General features: G+C 42.6%; 1 protein-coding gene and 1 long non-coding RNA gene across 4 annotated transcripts in view; one reads left to right on the top strand and one right to left on the bottom strand.

Moving 5' to 3' along the window:
- Window positions 1–13,402, top strand: part of ELP2 (elongator acetyltransferase complex subunit 2) — a 751,239-nt gene that overhangs the window by 406,674 nt on the left and 331,163 nt on the right. The gene's annotated exons all lie outside the window — the stretch shown is intronic.
- On the bottom strand, window positions 3,458–10,325 carry LOC115084738. Its single transcript, XR_003854645.1, has 2 exons — window positions 9,701–10,325; window positions 3,458–4,642 (listed from the first exon to the last, which is right to left on the bottom strand). It is a non-coding gene; the product is annotated as an uncharacterized LOC115084738 (long non-coding RNA).

The following is a 13,402-nucleotide window of genomic DNA, read 5'->3' on the forward strand; positions in this document are numbered from 1 at the left end:
ATTTACTTGTTCTAGACCTCTCATGATTTTAAACACCTCTATCATATCCCCCCTCAGCCTTCTCTGCTCCAAGCTGAAAAGTCCTAACCTCTTTAGTCTTTCCTCATAGGGGAACTGTTCCATTCCCTTTATCATTCTGGTCGCCCTTCTCTGTACCTTCTCCATCGCAACTATATCTTTTTTGAGATGCGGCGACCAGAATTGTACGCAGTATTCAAGGTGCGGTCTCACCATGGAGCGATACAGAGGCATTATGACATTTTCTCACAGGACAAGCAGGATGGTAGTCCTCACATATGGGTGACATCACAGGATGGAGCCCAACCATGGAACACTTTAGTCAAAGTTTCTAGAACTTTGACTGGTGTACCTATTGGGCATGCCCAGCATGGCACTAACCCTGCAGTCAGCAAGGGTCCCACTTCAGTCTTCTTTTTTCCGCGCAGCATTAGCCACGCGGTTAAAGAGCTCTGTAGAGATTCCTGACAGGAATATTCCTCACGGAATTACTGAAAACTTTCTTACCCCACAGGGGTCCCTCCTTCAAGTTTTTCAAGCCGCGGTACTCCGGTAAGTTTTTTACCTGTTTTCGGATGATTTCCGTCAAGTTTGGCCCTCGTGGCCTACTGGCCGTCGACCGTACCGCGGCTCAAATTTTTCAAGGCCATGATGTCGGGGTTCCGTCTGTGCCCGGACTGTAGCCACACCTTGTCCATAACAGACCCTCATAAAGTCTGTGTAATGTGTCTTGGATGTGAGCACGATGTCCTGACCTGCACCAAATGTGCCCTAATGCCACCAAAGGGTCGCAAGGCCAGAATGGAGAAGATGGAACTTCTCTTCTATGCTCAAACCCCAACGCCGTCCATTGCATCGATGTCGTCTGAACCGGCACCTTCCACTTCGCACCAGCATCGACCACCGGCCAGTGACCGTCCGGCGTCGGCGACTTCTCAACCTTCAACTACCTCTTCGCCCCCTCAGGATCAAGGGGATCGTAGAGAGAAACATCGCCATCGACATCGGAAGTCTCGGACCATCGAGGGAGCAAAATCATCGACCTCGCCATCGTCTGAGCCGCCGTCGAAAAAGCACCGACCTTTTCTGCGACTTGGTCACCGAGGCAACCTTCACCCGGACGGGTATCGGGAGCCGCGCCTCCGCCTTTAATGGTGGTCCCTCCGGCTATGCCTCTGCCACCTTCTCCCCTTCTGGAGCTGGGGCTGATTGCTCCAGGTCTCCATGAAGAACTGGACCGGATGGTTCAGGAGGCCATCGACAAGGCGATGCATCGATTCCAGGTTCCTCCGGCACCGACACCGGTGCCGATTGTGGAACCGACCCGATTCCAGCAGCATTGGCACCGCTGCTCTCGAATATGGAAGCGCTTATTGCCGCTTTTTCACCGATGGATCCCGGGTCACCAATGGCTCCGGTGCCCTCTCCGCTTACCTTGTCATCGGGAGGAGAAACACCGTTCCGCATCCCTCAACCGGGGGTCCTACCGATGCCTCAGCCATTGATGCGTCTGTCGGCGCCACCGATCCGTCCATCGATGCCTTCATCGGTGCCTCCAGTTCTTCCTTCGATTCCTTTGGAGCCTAGACCTGGCCCTTCAGGAATTCCACCGCCCCGTCCCCAATTGGTTCCTAGTGGGGCAGGTGCTGATCCCTATGATATCTGGACTGATGATTCTTCACCAGACACCGATGACTTGCCTTCGCCACCTTCTACTGAAAGCAGAAAGAGTTCTCTGGAGGTCTTTTTCTTCATAAATTTTGTAAAGGAGATGTCTGAATTGGTTCCTTTCCAATTACAGACCGAACAAGATGACAGGCATCAAATGATGAAGCTGTTGCAATTCCTGGATGCTCCCAAGGAAATAACCTCCATCCCTATTCACCAGGTTCTTCTGGATCTCCTCAAAAAGAACTGGGAACATCCTGGCTCTATTACTCCAGTCAACAGGAAGGCTAACACAACTTATTTGGTACAGTCAGCCCAAGGTTTTCAAAAACCTCAGTTGGATCACCAATCTGTGGTTGTAGAATCGGCCCAAAAGAGGGCAAGGAGAGCAAAACCCCACTCTTCCTTTCCCCCAGGCAAAGAGCAGAAATTTCTAGATGCCATTGGTCGCCGTGTCTTCCAGGGCTCAATGCTCATCTCCCAAATCGCCTCTTATCAGCTCTATATGACCCAATCAACAGGGTCTTATTTAAGCAGATACAAGAATTGACAGAGTCCCTGCCTCAACAATTCCAAGAACAACTTCAAACCCTAGTGAACAAGGGCTTTGAGGCAGGCAAGCATGAGATAAGATCATCTTACGATATCTTTGATACTGCTACCAGGGTATCTGCAGCTGCTATTTTGGCAAGAAGATGGGCCTGGCTCAAGTCTTTAGACCTTCGCCCTGAAATACAGGACAGATTGTCCGACCTGTCCTGTGTAGGAGACAATCTGTTTAGCGAGCAGATTCAACAGACGATGGCAGAACTCAAGGACCATCATGAGACCCTGAGACAGCTCTCTCTGATGCCTTCTGAGTATTCCTCAAAACAACCTTTCCGAAAGGACACTAAGAAGTCATTCTTCCATCCGAAGAAATCCTACCCACCACCGTCTAGAGCTCGTTCTACAAGACCTTTCCAAACAACCCCCGACACGCCCCTCCATGCAAGCCCCGGGACTTACGCGTGTCCTGGGGCTTGCGCTCGCCGCCGAGCCTATGCAAAATAGGCTCGGCGCGCGCAAGGGAGGTTTGGGGTAGGTTTTCGGGGGGTACGCGCGTATCCTACGCGCGTACCCCTTTGAAAATCTACCCGTTAGAGAATAGCCACTGCCATTAGCAATGGTAACATGGAATAGACTTAGTTTTTGAGTACTTGCCAGGTTCTTATGGCCTGGATTGGCCACTGTTGGAAACAGGATGCTGGGCTTGATGGACCCTTGGTCTGACCCAGTATGGCATTTTCTTATGTTCTTATGTTCCATTAAACCATGTCTTTCTATATGTTCTGTGATTTTGATATTTAGAATACTTTCCACTATTTTTCCTGGCATTGAAGTCAGGCTTAACTAGTTTGTAGTTTCCCTGATCTCCCCTGGAGCCCTTTTTAAATATTGGGGTTACATTACCTACCCTCCTGTCTTCGGGTACAGTGGATGATTTTAATGATAGGTTACACATTTTTACTAATAAGTCAGGAATTTCATTTTTGAGTTCCTTCAGAACCCTGGGGTGTATACCATCTGGTCCAGGTGATTTACTACTCTTCAGTTTGTCAATCAGGCCTACCGCATCTTATAGGTTCACTGTGATTTGGTTCAGGCCATCTGAATCATTACCCATGAAAACTGTAGCGACGCAGGGAAAGAAGAGTCACGTCAGACAGGACTTCTTAGGGAAGCAAGCATCCTCTCATCCCCCGACCCAGGATGTTGTCTTTATTATATCGAATTACACAATTCCACAGCAACTACTATACAGTATATGATTGGCTAATACGTCCTACGTGCTGGTACAACATGTTGCCTGCGTGCATGCCTACGTTGCTATGGCTACAATCTCTCATGCTGTGCCGGTTTCTATGTCAAGCTATCTATGTCAAAAGTAAAAGTTGTTTATGCTGTGCTTAAGACATGCAGACTTTGTGTCTGTTCAGAACGAGATAGGCAAAATGCTGAGAATGTTTATGCAAACTCAGCGAACAGTGTTAATGTAGGCCTTACAGTGAGGAGTGCTGATGCAGGCCCTTCAGCCTCTGTGGTTTGCCAACAGAAGAGAAAAAGTTTGCATAGCAACATCTCACCTTTTCTTAAATAATTTTAAAGGAAATCCTTACGTAGTGAATTAGGTAAAAGTATGTTAGCCAGGTTGGGTAAACAATGAAAACAGCAACAGCAACATATTAAAATAACAATACAAAGTAATACAATGAGAATTGTCTTTCTGAGACCTGCCAAGTCAGATGTTATGAAATTGTGCATGTGTTCAGTAATGGTTACATTAAGGAAGGAGTGTATTCTGGACATGTTGTGGTGCAGGATGAATGTGTGAATGCAATATGGGTATTTCCCTATCTTGAGCCCTGTGATACTGTCATTAGTATATTCCCAACAAAAATCAGCGTTCTCTTGTACCCTACTATCCAAATGCATTACTGTGTAATTGACTGGTGAATTTATAAAGATCATTCTGTAAGTCCATGGATAAGTAGTCCATCCTGATAGGTTAAATAGAACTGCATGCATCAATAGTCCTTCTTTGGAATGGGTTGGCATGAGCATGCAAACCCAGCAATCTGTTTGATTCAATAGTTGTGATAAAGTCTGTGCATCGGTAATGTACATATTGAATTGTCATAGTTCTTGTTCAGATATTGCCATGGCAGGAGGGAGAATGCAGAATAAGAAGATGCACATCACAATTGTCAATGAATTGGCATTCAAGCAAGTTAATGTAGCAAGCAAAACGTTCTCTGGAGAAGGCAAAAAGTTCTCTGGAGTTTTTTCAAGTCCCTGTTGTTCCAGGAGCTGTGTGGATTGGGGGTTGTGAAGACTCAGGGAGAAGTTTGAAATCGAATTCTGCAGTTCTTGGTGCTACGCCATCTCTCTATGGCTTAAGGAACCCAGACTGGATCTGAGGGAGAAAGCACAATAGCATATCCTTTTCCCCATGAAAACAAGGGGATAGGGTCATGCTAAACATAGTTAGATAATATTCTATACAAAACTAATGGTTGTGGATTGCTAATCCTGTTCCCAAAATAATTGTCCACTGCTGTGGCTTGAATGGAATATGATATGTTTAAATGATTTGAGGTAAACAGTACTAGGGGCAATTCCTGCTTTTAGTTTGTGTTTGTCAAAGGCTGTCTTACTCCATGACAGCCTGTCAGTGAGTGGAGTGGTAAGGGATGCCAAATATGTATTTGATGTTCCAATGTTGACAAAAATCAGTGAAGGAATGGCTGCTATAAGCAGGGCCAATATCAGTTTTAAAACAGAAGGCAATCCCATGACTGGAAAGGTTCTTATACGGTGATTAATAACATGCTTGGTGGCCTCCCCTTATTTTGGGGGTGGCCCATAGAAAATGTGAGAAAGTGTCAATGGTTACATATAAAATTTTCCAAGGAGAATAGTGAGTAACATCCATTTGCCAGATAGCATTAGCATATAAATGGCTCCTAATGTGAGCAATGTAAAGTTGGTATGTGCAACCTTTGGAGGGCTGATTGTGGTGTCAGAAGGATAACAGGTTCTCATCTAAGCAAGAGCAAAACAAATACAAAGAGAAAATTAGGCAAAAAGTATCAACAGTGCAGTTCCTAATGATGGCTGCAGGATGTCCTCTGTGGCAAAGGCATGGAAAAGGCTTGATGGGATGATTTCTGAAAATCATTGGTGTAGTCAGTCAAATTCAAATTAATTAATGAGAGGAATTTATCATGGCTATAACTCTACTATACTAATCTTATATAATGTTTTCCCACTTTATTATTAAAAACAAATGAAGAAACAAGTGTATAGACAATGACATAAAAATATATATTTCACTCACAGCGATGTTTCAGGTGTCAGGAACTACACATAACACAAAAGACAGAAGGCAAACAATGAACACATTTTTGAGCAAAAAATGAAATCTAAAAAGTGGTTGGAAAATGTTTGGAAAAATGTAGTCAATCTTTCAGCAAGGTGTATCAATTTTTCATTCATCAAGGCCTAAATGTGGTATGAGTTCCTAATATAGTAAAATAGCATACATTCAAATTAATCATGGGAAGGAAAAGTCAATTGCAGTAGGCTGAACCGCAGACAAGTATTTCAGACATTACATTAAACATATGTTATACAAGACTGACACATATTCATCCATCCTACAAATATTCAACTTCGTAACATCAAACAGACAACAGATAACACATAATTGGAGCTCAAAATTCATATCAAGATGTATCAGAAATAAAATTAGAGCAAAGATCAAAAATTAAAAGATGTGTGAAAAAATTGTGTTGAAAAATGTGAAAAAAAAGTTTTGGATCGATCCAGTAGAAAAAAAAACAACAGAATTCTGTTTAAAAATGAAGAAAAAAAAATAAGCTGCAAAGTGTTCATCGTCTCATCTCTCATGGCAGGAAGGCTGTCAATCTGGAAAATATTAAAATCTGGCACAGAGGAAAAAATTAGGATTAAGTCTACTATACAATGTAATAAAATCAATTTGGATTTGCAGGAAAAAAAAACTTGGGGAAGGGGTTGCATTAAATGTAGCAACCCCTAACAGTGATTGCTTGTCAAAGAATAGGAATCATAACTTTTTTCAATGTCTCTCTGTACTATCAAAACAAACTCAATTCTCTGTCTTTTCTCCCATAATTACCATTCACAACTCTGTCTTATACACGTACATACACCTTTTAAACAACTTCCAATAACAACGCTCTATTTAAATAAACAAAACTTCTTTAAAAAAAACAAAAACCTTTTCAACTCCGCACTTCCTATACTGGCAAGACACAGATTTTTTATTCACTATAAACAAAATTAAACTTTCTTGCTAAATTATGGCTATATTATTCTCAATATCTTTAACTGCTTCAGGAATCTGTGTCTAAATTTAAAGGATTAATTCATAGAATCAAGTTCTCTCCTTTGTTTAAACCAAACGAAACCTAATTTTGTGCTTGAGAAACGCTGTTCAGCCCACACTAGCCCCCCCCCCCCCCCCCCCCCCCCCCGCTCTCACTCTTTCTGTCTTGTTGTTAACTTTAATTTCCTCCCAAAAGAATGAAGGGAGAACCTTTGAGAAGAAAAAAAACTAATATTTAATACTGCTTGTAACTGTCAGTAACCTCAGCTCAGTATTAAAGAAGTTTGAAAGTATAAAGTTCAGCATTGAAAGTTGAGGGCAGAAGAGGTTTGGAGCAGGAGATAATTCAGGAAGAAAAGGTATTAAGTATGTGTTATGAGAGAGAAATATCGCATGCGCTGGATGATCAGATAACAGATACAGGAATTAGGGAGAGAAACTTAAAAATCGGTACCGTGTAACTAACTTACTTAATCTAGAAATCCTTATTAAAAAAATGTACCAGCAAATGATAACATAACTAGACAACTTAAACGAGAAACTAGCAAGGAGTTGCTGATCTCTTGGAAACAGATGCTATATTAACCTACTCTGTCAGAAAAATGAATATTGCAATAAGAATGCAAATTATGTACACTTGCAATGCAAGCTGAAAGCCAACAATCATTCTGCGAAAGAGAAATGAGAGAAAAAAAATAAAGGACAGTACACATGCATAGAAAAGAAGTATCTCAATTATTGAATTGCATCAAATAATGCAAGCATTACATTTGCTTCATGTTTTAACTCTACATAAACTGTCTGTGTTTAAACAAAACCTAAATTTTCTTCAGCTCACTAGCTCGACCCCCCTTCTCCTCTCCCCCTAGTCACTGATTTTTGCTGTTAACCCTTTAACTGATTTAGCAAGTTCAAGTTCTAAACTTTTAAACACTAGTGAGTACTTTTTCAATATCAAACAATGTCAGAAAGTAAATCTAATTGTTCTTACAATGTCACAGTACAGAGCAGAAAACAAAATAGACAGAAGGAAGTAGAAAAAGTAACAAGAAAGTATTTCATTGCAAAACTTTGCTAAATATTCACTTAGTTCCAAAAAAAATTCAGAAATTAAATCTAAACATGGCAAACAAACTAGTATTACTTCTGATTAAACATTCATTAAGTATGCTGGACAGTTTGAAAAAGAAAATCTTTTACTTCTAAAAGAGAAACAGGCTTCCTTGTGCTAATAGTTCAGGCAAGGGTTAAATTCTGAGTCCGAGGACGGGAGCGTAGGACTGATATGGCAGCTTGTGATCCTGGAAGTCATCTTATGTTTGCATGTGTATTATAAAATAATGTAAAATAGTATGTTAGAGATTTTCCTGTCTTTGTATGCTGAATAAACTGCATTATCAACTTGAAAATATTATGTTCATTTTCAGAGCACTGCAGTACTCTGAGAGATCAAAGGAATCATTACCTGCTTTTTGCAGGGAGTTCAAATCATTATCTGTGGACTGTACGCTTACAAAGAATTCAAAGAAGGCCGGCAGTTAATCTTAATTTACCATAGAAAACACTCGCAGTCTTTATACTGCTCAATAATACTGTTTATGATAGTAAAGCAAAGAAAAGGTCAGAAAAAGAATTTCAGGACAGTTTTCCTGGGAGTTATTTTCTGCTCTGCTGTTATAATGACATGCCTGGGGGGGGGGGGGGGGGGGGGGGGGGAGTAAGGTCTCTCATCCCGCCTCTTTCTGCAGACAAGAATCAGTGTCTCGGTATGTTTCCCTCCTTGGGGCACTTCTACACTGATTAGCCCAATGGAAACCTTTTTTGCATTTGGGGCATACTGTTTTTGGACGAAATTTGGAGGCCCCGGAGGAGCTAGCACCGCCACCCGGGGCACAGCACTGCTGTTTAAAATGACCAGGCTTTTTACAATTGAAACATGTCCCTTTTACCTTTTGAAATTGACCTGTGTTCAAGTTGGCTGCCAGTGTGTCCATAAAGGCATGAGTGCTAATATCTATGCAAGCCCGGAGCATGTCTAGTTTACTGACTAAGGATTGCAGTTTTTCTACAATCTGCATTTGCGTTTTCAAAGGCTAAGTTCTTTAGGAGTTCAGCGCTGGCCTCTAGGCTGTTTACCTGACGCTGAATAGCATTTTGCAGCTGTTCTATAAACTGTATGTAGGATTCTGTAGCTGCCTGATGAGTCATTGTAAATGATTTCGTGGCTGTACCTGAATCTGGAACCTGCTTAAAGGCTGTAGGGGCACAACAATTAAGCGCTGGAAATGCTACAGCAGAAGGCGTCCCCACTGCTGACTGTTCCAGCGTTGCAGATTGTCCCACCCCGTAAAGTTGATCAGGGATATGTGCCAGATGTTTCCAATCTTGGGGAATTAATATATAGCCTGTCACAAGTCCCTCTAACAGCCCACGAGAATAGGTGGAAGGAATGTCTGTTTCTGTTAAAATAGTGTAAAGCAGTGCTAACCACTGATACTGAATTTCACCCTTGGCATGAGGTACCTCCGTGATGGAAAATGCTTGAAGCCCCTCTAAGAATTCCTCTCCTGTGAGATTGTCTGTCACATGTGTTTGTTGAAATGCCATGCAGACCGCATCACATAAATCAGTACTGGGAGCGGTGTTTTGAGATGGAATCTTATCTGGACAAGTCGGTGATGCAGAATCAACGACAGTCACAGGCAGTGGCAGCTGGGGGTACAGGGAGGCAGTCTGTGGTGAGGGGGTTGGAGGGGGAGGTGGAGGTGGAGGAAAGTTAGTTTCTTGGATTTCAGGCTCTTTGATGTGCTGGGATTTTTCTGAGAACGCCACCGGAGCCTCAGGTGGGGACAGTGTCTTGTGAGTGTGTGTGCCCAGATATTCTATGGCTTCTGTACATTTTTGCCAAAGTAAGAGATGTTATAGTGGGGCACGTGGGGAGGTATGCAGAGCATTCCCTAAGTCAACCCAAATCTGTATCTCAAAAGAACCAGCTTCCGGATACCAAGGACATCTGTTGTGTATTTCTTTCAACAGACTTTTTATATCTCCTAGTCTGACATTAATAACCTCTCCTCTGTTAATCAAGAAATGATTTCTTACCAATTGCACCAGCTCTTGTGCATGACACGTCTGCTGAGCTGGCTGTTCCCCCATACTCACGAATGTGGGGGCAAACTCACTGAAAAAATACTTACAACTGTGGAGCGAGTTTACCGAAGAGGTGCACCTAAGCTTTTCCAGCTCGAGTGAGTATGAGTTTTTCACGGCTTGGGGTCACCAGATGGAGCGACGCAGGGAAAGAAGAGTCACGTCAGACAGGACTTCTTAGGGAAGCAAGCATCCTCTCATCCCCCGACCCAGGATGTTGTCTTTATTATATCGAGTTACACAATTCCACAGCAACTACTATACAGTATATGATTGGCTAATACGTCCTACGTGCTGATACAACATGTTGCCTGCGTGCATGCCTACGTTGCTATGGCTACAATCTCTCATGCTGTGCCGGTTTCTATGTCAAGCTATCTGTGTCAAAAGTAAAAGTTGTTTATGCTGTGCTTAAGACATGCAGACTTTGTGTCTGTTCAGAACGAGATAGGCAAAATGCTGAGAATGTTTATGCAAACTCAGCGAACAGTGTTAATGTAGGCCTTACAGTGAGGAGTGCTGATGCAGGCCCTTCAGCCTCTGTGGTTTGCCAACAGAAGAGAAAAAGTTTGCATAGCAACAAAAACCTTCTCTGGTATGGGTACCTCCCCAACATCCTCTTCAGAAAACACTGAAGCAAAGAAATAATTTAATCTTTCCGCGATGGTCTTATCCTCTTTAAATGCCCCTTTAACTCCTCGATCATCTAGCGCAGAGCTTTCCAAACTTTTCATGTTGGTGACACACTTTTTAGACAAACATAATTTCACGACACGGTAATTCAGTCTACTAGTAAACCAGAGGTTAAAGGTTAAACAAACGAAACATATTTCGACAATTTATGTATGTTTCCTTAAATATATACATAAATAAAATGTTTCACGACACAACCTATCTCATGAAAACCTTAAATTTATATTAAAAATATATATTCCAAGATTCATGTTATTGTTATAATTTATGAGAAACAATAATAAAACAAATTGTCTGTCCCCCACACACTCATCTCTCTCCTCCCCCCAGCACATGTCTGGCCCCCACACACTCATATCTCTCCCCCTCAAGCACATGTCTGTCCCCCCAGCACGTTTGCCCCCCACTCACTCATCTCTCTCCCCCCAGCACATGTCTGGCCCCCACACTCATGTACCTCGTCTTTTTGATTGTTGCCAGTTAAGTGCTTCACTCCCTTCCATGATCACCAGACACTGCTGCTTGCAGTCAGTACTCCTCATGGCCAGGCCTCATCGGCAGCAGCAGCCAATGCAAGGAATGCTGGGCTCGTTCCACCCACCAAGCCCCCCAAAAAATCGCGATTGACAGCAAAAATCACCCAATAATAAGCAACCCATAAACTGAAAACAAAAAGTGATTCCCAAAAAAAAAAAAAGCCCAAACTCGCATCAGAGTTGACCGGGCTTGCGCGACACACCTGCACACTGCAGGCGACACACTAACGTGTCCCGACACACAGTTTGGAAAGCTCTGATCTAGCGGTTCAACTGACTCCCTCACAGGCTTTCTGCTTCAGATATATTTTAAAAAGTTTTTACTTTGAGTTTTTGCCTCTACGGCCAACTTCTTTTCAAATTCTCCCTTAGCCTGACTTATCAATGTCTTACAATTAACTTGCCAACGCTTATGCATTATCCTGTTTTCTTCTGTTGGATCCTTCTTCCAATTTTTGACTGAATATCTTTTGGCTAAAATAGCTTCTTTCACCTCCCCTTTTAACCATGCCAGTAATCGTTTTGCCTTCTTTCCACCTTTCTTTTAATGTGTGGAATACATCTGGACTGTGCTTCTAGGATGGTTTTTTTTTAACAATGACCACGCCTCTTACACACTTTTTACCTTTGTAGCTGCTCCTTTCAGTTTTTTTCTAACTATTTTTCTCATTTTATCAAAGTTTCCGTTTTTAAAGTTTAGCACGAGAGCCGTGGATTTGCTTGCTGTCCCCCTTCCAGTCATTAATTCAAATTTGATCATCATATGATCACTGTTGCCAAATGGTCCCACCACAGTTACCTCTCTCATCAAATCCTGTGCTCCACTGAGAATTAGATCTAAATTTGTTCCCTCTCTTGTCTGTGCCTGAACCAATTGCTCCATAAAACTGTCATTTATTACATCCAGGAACTTTATCTCTCTAGCATATACCAATGATACATTTACCCAGTCAATATTGGGGTAATTGGCGCCTCGGTCTCCTTTAAATACCTGTCAACCATGAAGGGCATTGTGCTCCCTGTCATTCTTCAAATTCTGCTGTCAGGTATGTTATACTGTTTGCATTTCACTTCAGTCGGTTGTAAGTCCTTTCACAATCCTGATACTTGTTAATTTGTTTGTATTACAGTTTCCTATGAATTCCTGCGGTGGCGATCCCCCCCGATGCAGCCCGCGGCGAAACACGGGACCGTGTCGGGGGACGCCATTAAGCTGGTGTTTGTTTAAATCTGTGGAGTTGCCAAATTGAAACAATAAAACACTTGATGTTTTACATTTCCTTCAGAGTTTTCCATCAGGATTGAACATTCTTCTGCACTGTGTGTACTTTGCGGTAATTGAAATCTCCCATTATTACCGCACTACCAATTTGGTTAGCTTCCCTAATTTATCTTAGCATTTCACTGTCCGTCTCACCATCTTGATCAGGTGGGCGGTAGTATACTCCTATCACTATAGTCTTCCCCAACACACAAGGGATTTCTATCCATAAAGATTCGATTGTGCATTTAATCTCATGCAGGATGTTTATCCTGTTGGACTCTATGCCATCCCGGACATGAAGCGCTACACCGCCTCCTGGGTGCTCCTGTCTGTCATTGCGATATAATTATTCCCTGGTATAACACTGTCCCATTGGTTGTACTCATTCCACCATGTGTCTGAGATGTCAATTAAGTCTGTCATCATTCACTGCTATACATTCTAATTCTCCCATCTTAGACTTCTGGCATTAGCAAACAAACATTTCAAAGTTTGTTTTTTGTTTATATTTTCATTCTGCTTTGTAATTGTTAGGGATAAGTTAGAATTTTTTAGCTCAGGTGAGTTTTTAGTTACAGGCACTTGGACTATTTTTCTTATTATTTGAACCTCACTGTCGGGATGCCCTAATTCTAATGCATCATTATGCATTAGAATTAGGGCATCATTAGTATCCTTTGAAGATACCTCTCTCCGAACCATGCGCTGCTGAGTGACTGACGGCTTTCCCCTTTGTTCTAGTTTAAAAGCTGCTCTATCGCCTTTTTAAAGGTTTGCGCCAGCAGTCTGGTTCCACTCTGGTTAAGGTGGAGCCCATCCCTTTGAAAGAGACTCCCCCTTCCCCAAAAGGTTCCCCAGTTCCTTACAAAACTGAATCCCTCTTCTTTGCACCATCGTCTCATCCACGCATTGAGACTCCGGAGTTCTGCCTGCCTCTGGGGACCTGTGCGTGGAAAAGGGAGCATGTCAGAGAATGCTACCCTGGAGATTCTGGATTTAAGCTTTCTACCTAAGAGCCTAAATTTGGCTTCCACAACATCCTTCCCACATTTTCCTATGTCGTTGGTGTCCACATGTACCACGACAGCCGGCTCCTCCCCAGCACTGTCTAAAATCCTATCTAGGTGACGCATGAGGTCCGCCACCTTCGCACCAGGTAGG

Source organism: Rhinatrema bivittatum, chromosome 2 (assembly GCF_901001135.1).
Source record: "Rhinatrema bivittatum chromosome 2, aRhiBiv1.1, whole genome shotgun sequence".
Classification (NCBI taxonomy): domain Eukaryota; kingdom Metazoa; phylum Chordata; class Amphibia; order Gymnophiona; family Rhinatrematidae; genus Rhinatrema; species Rhinatrema bivittatum.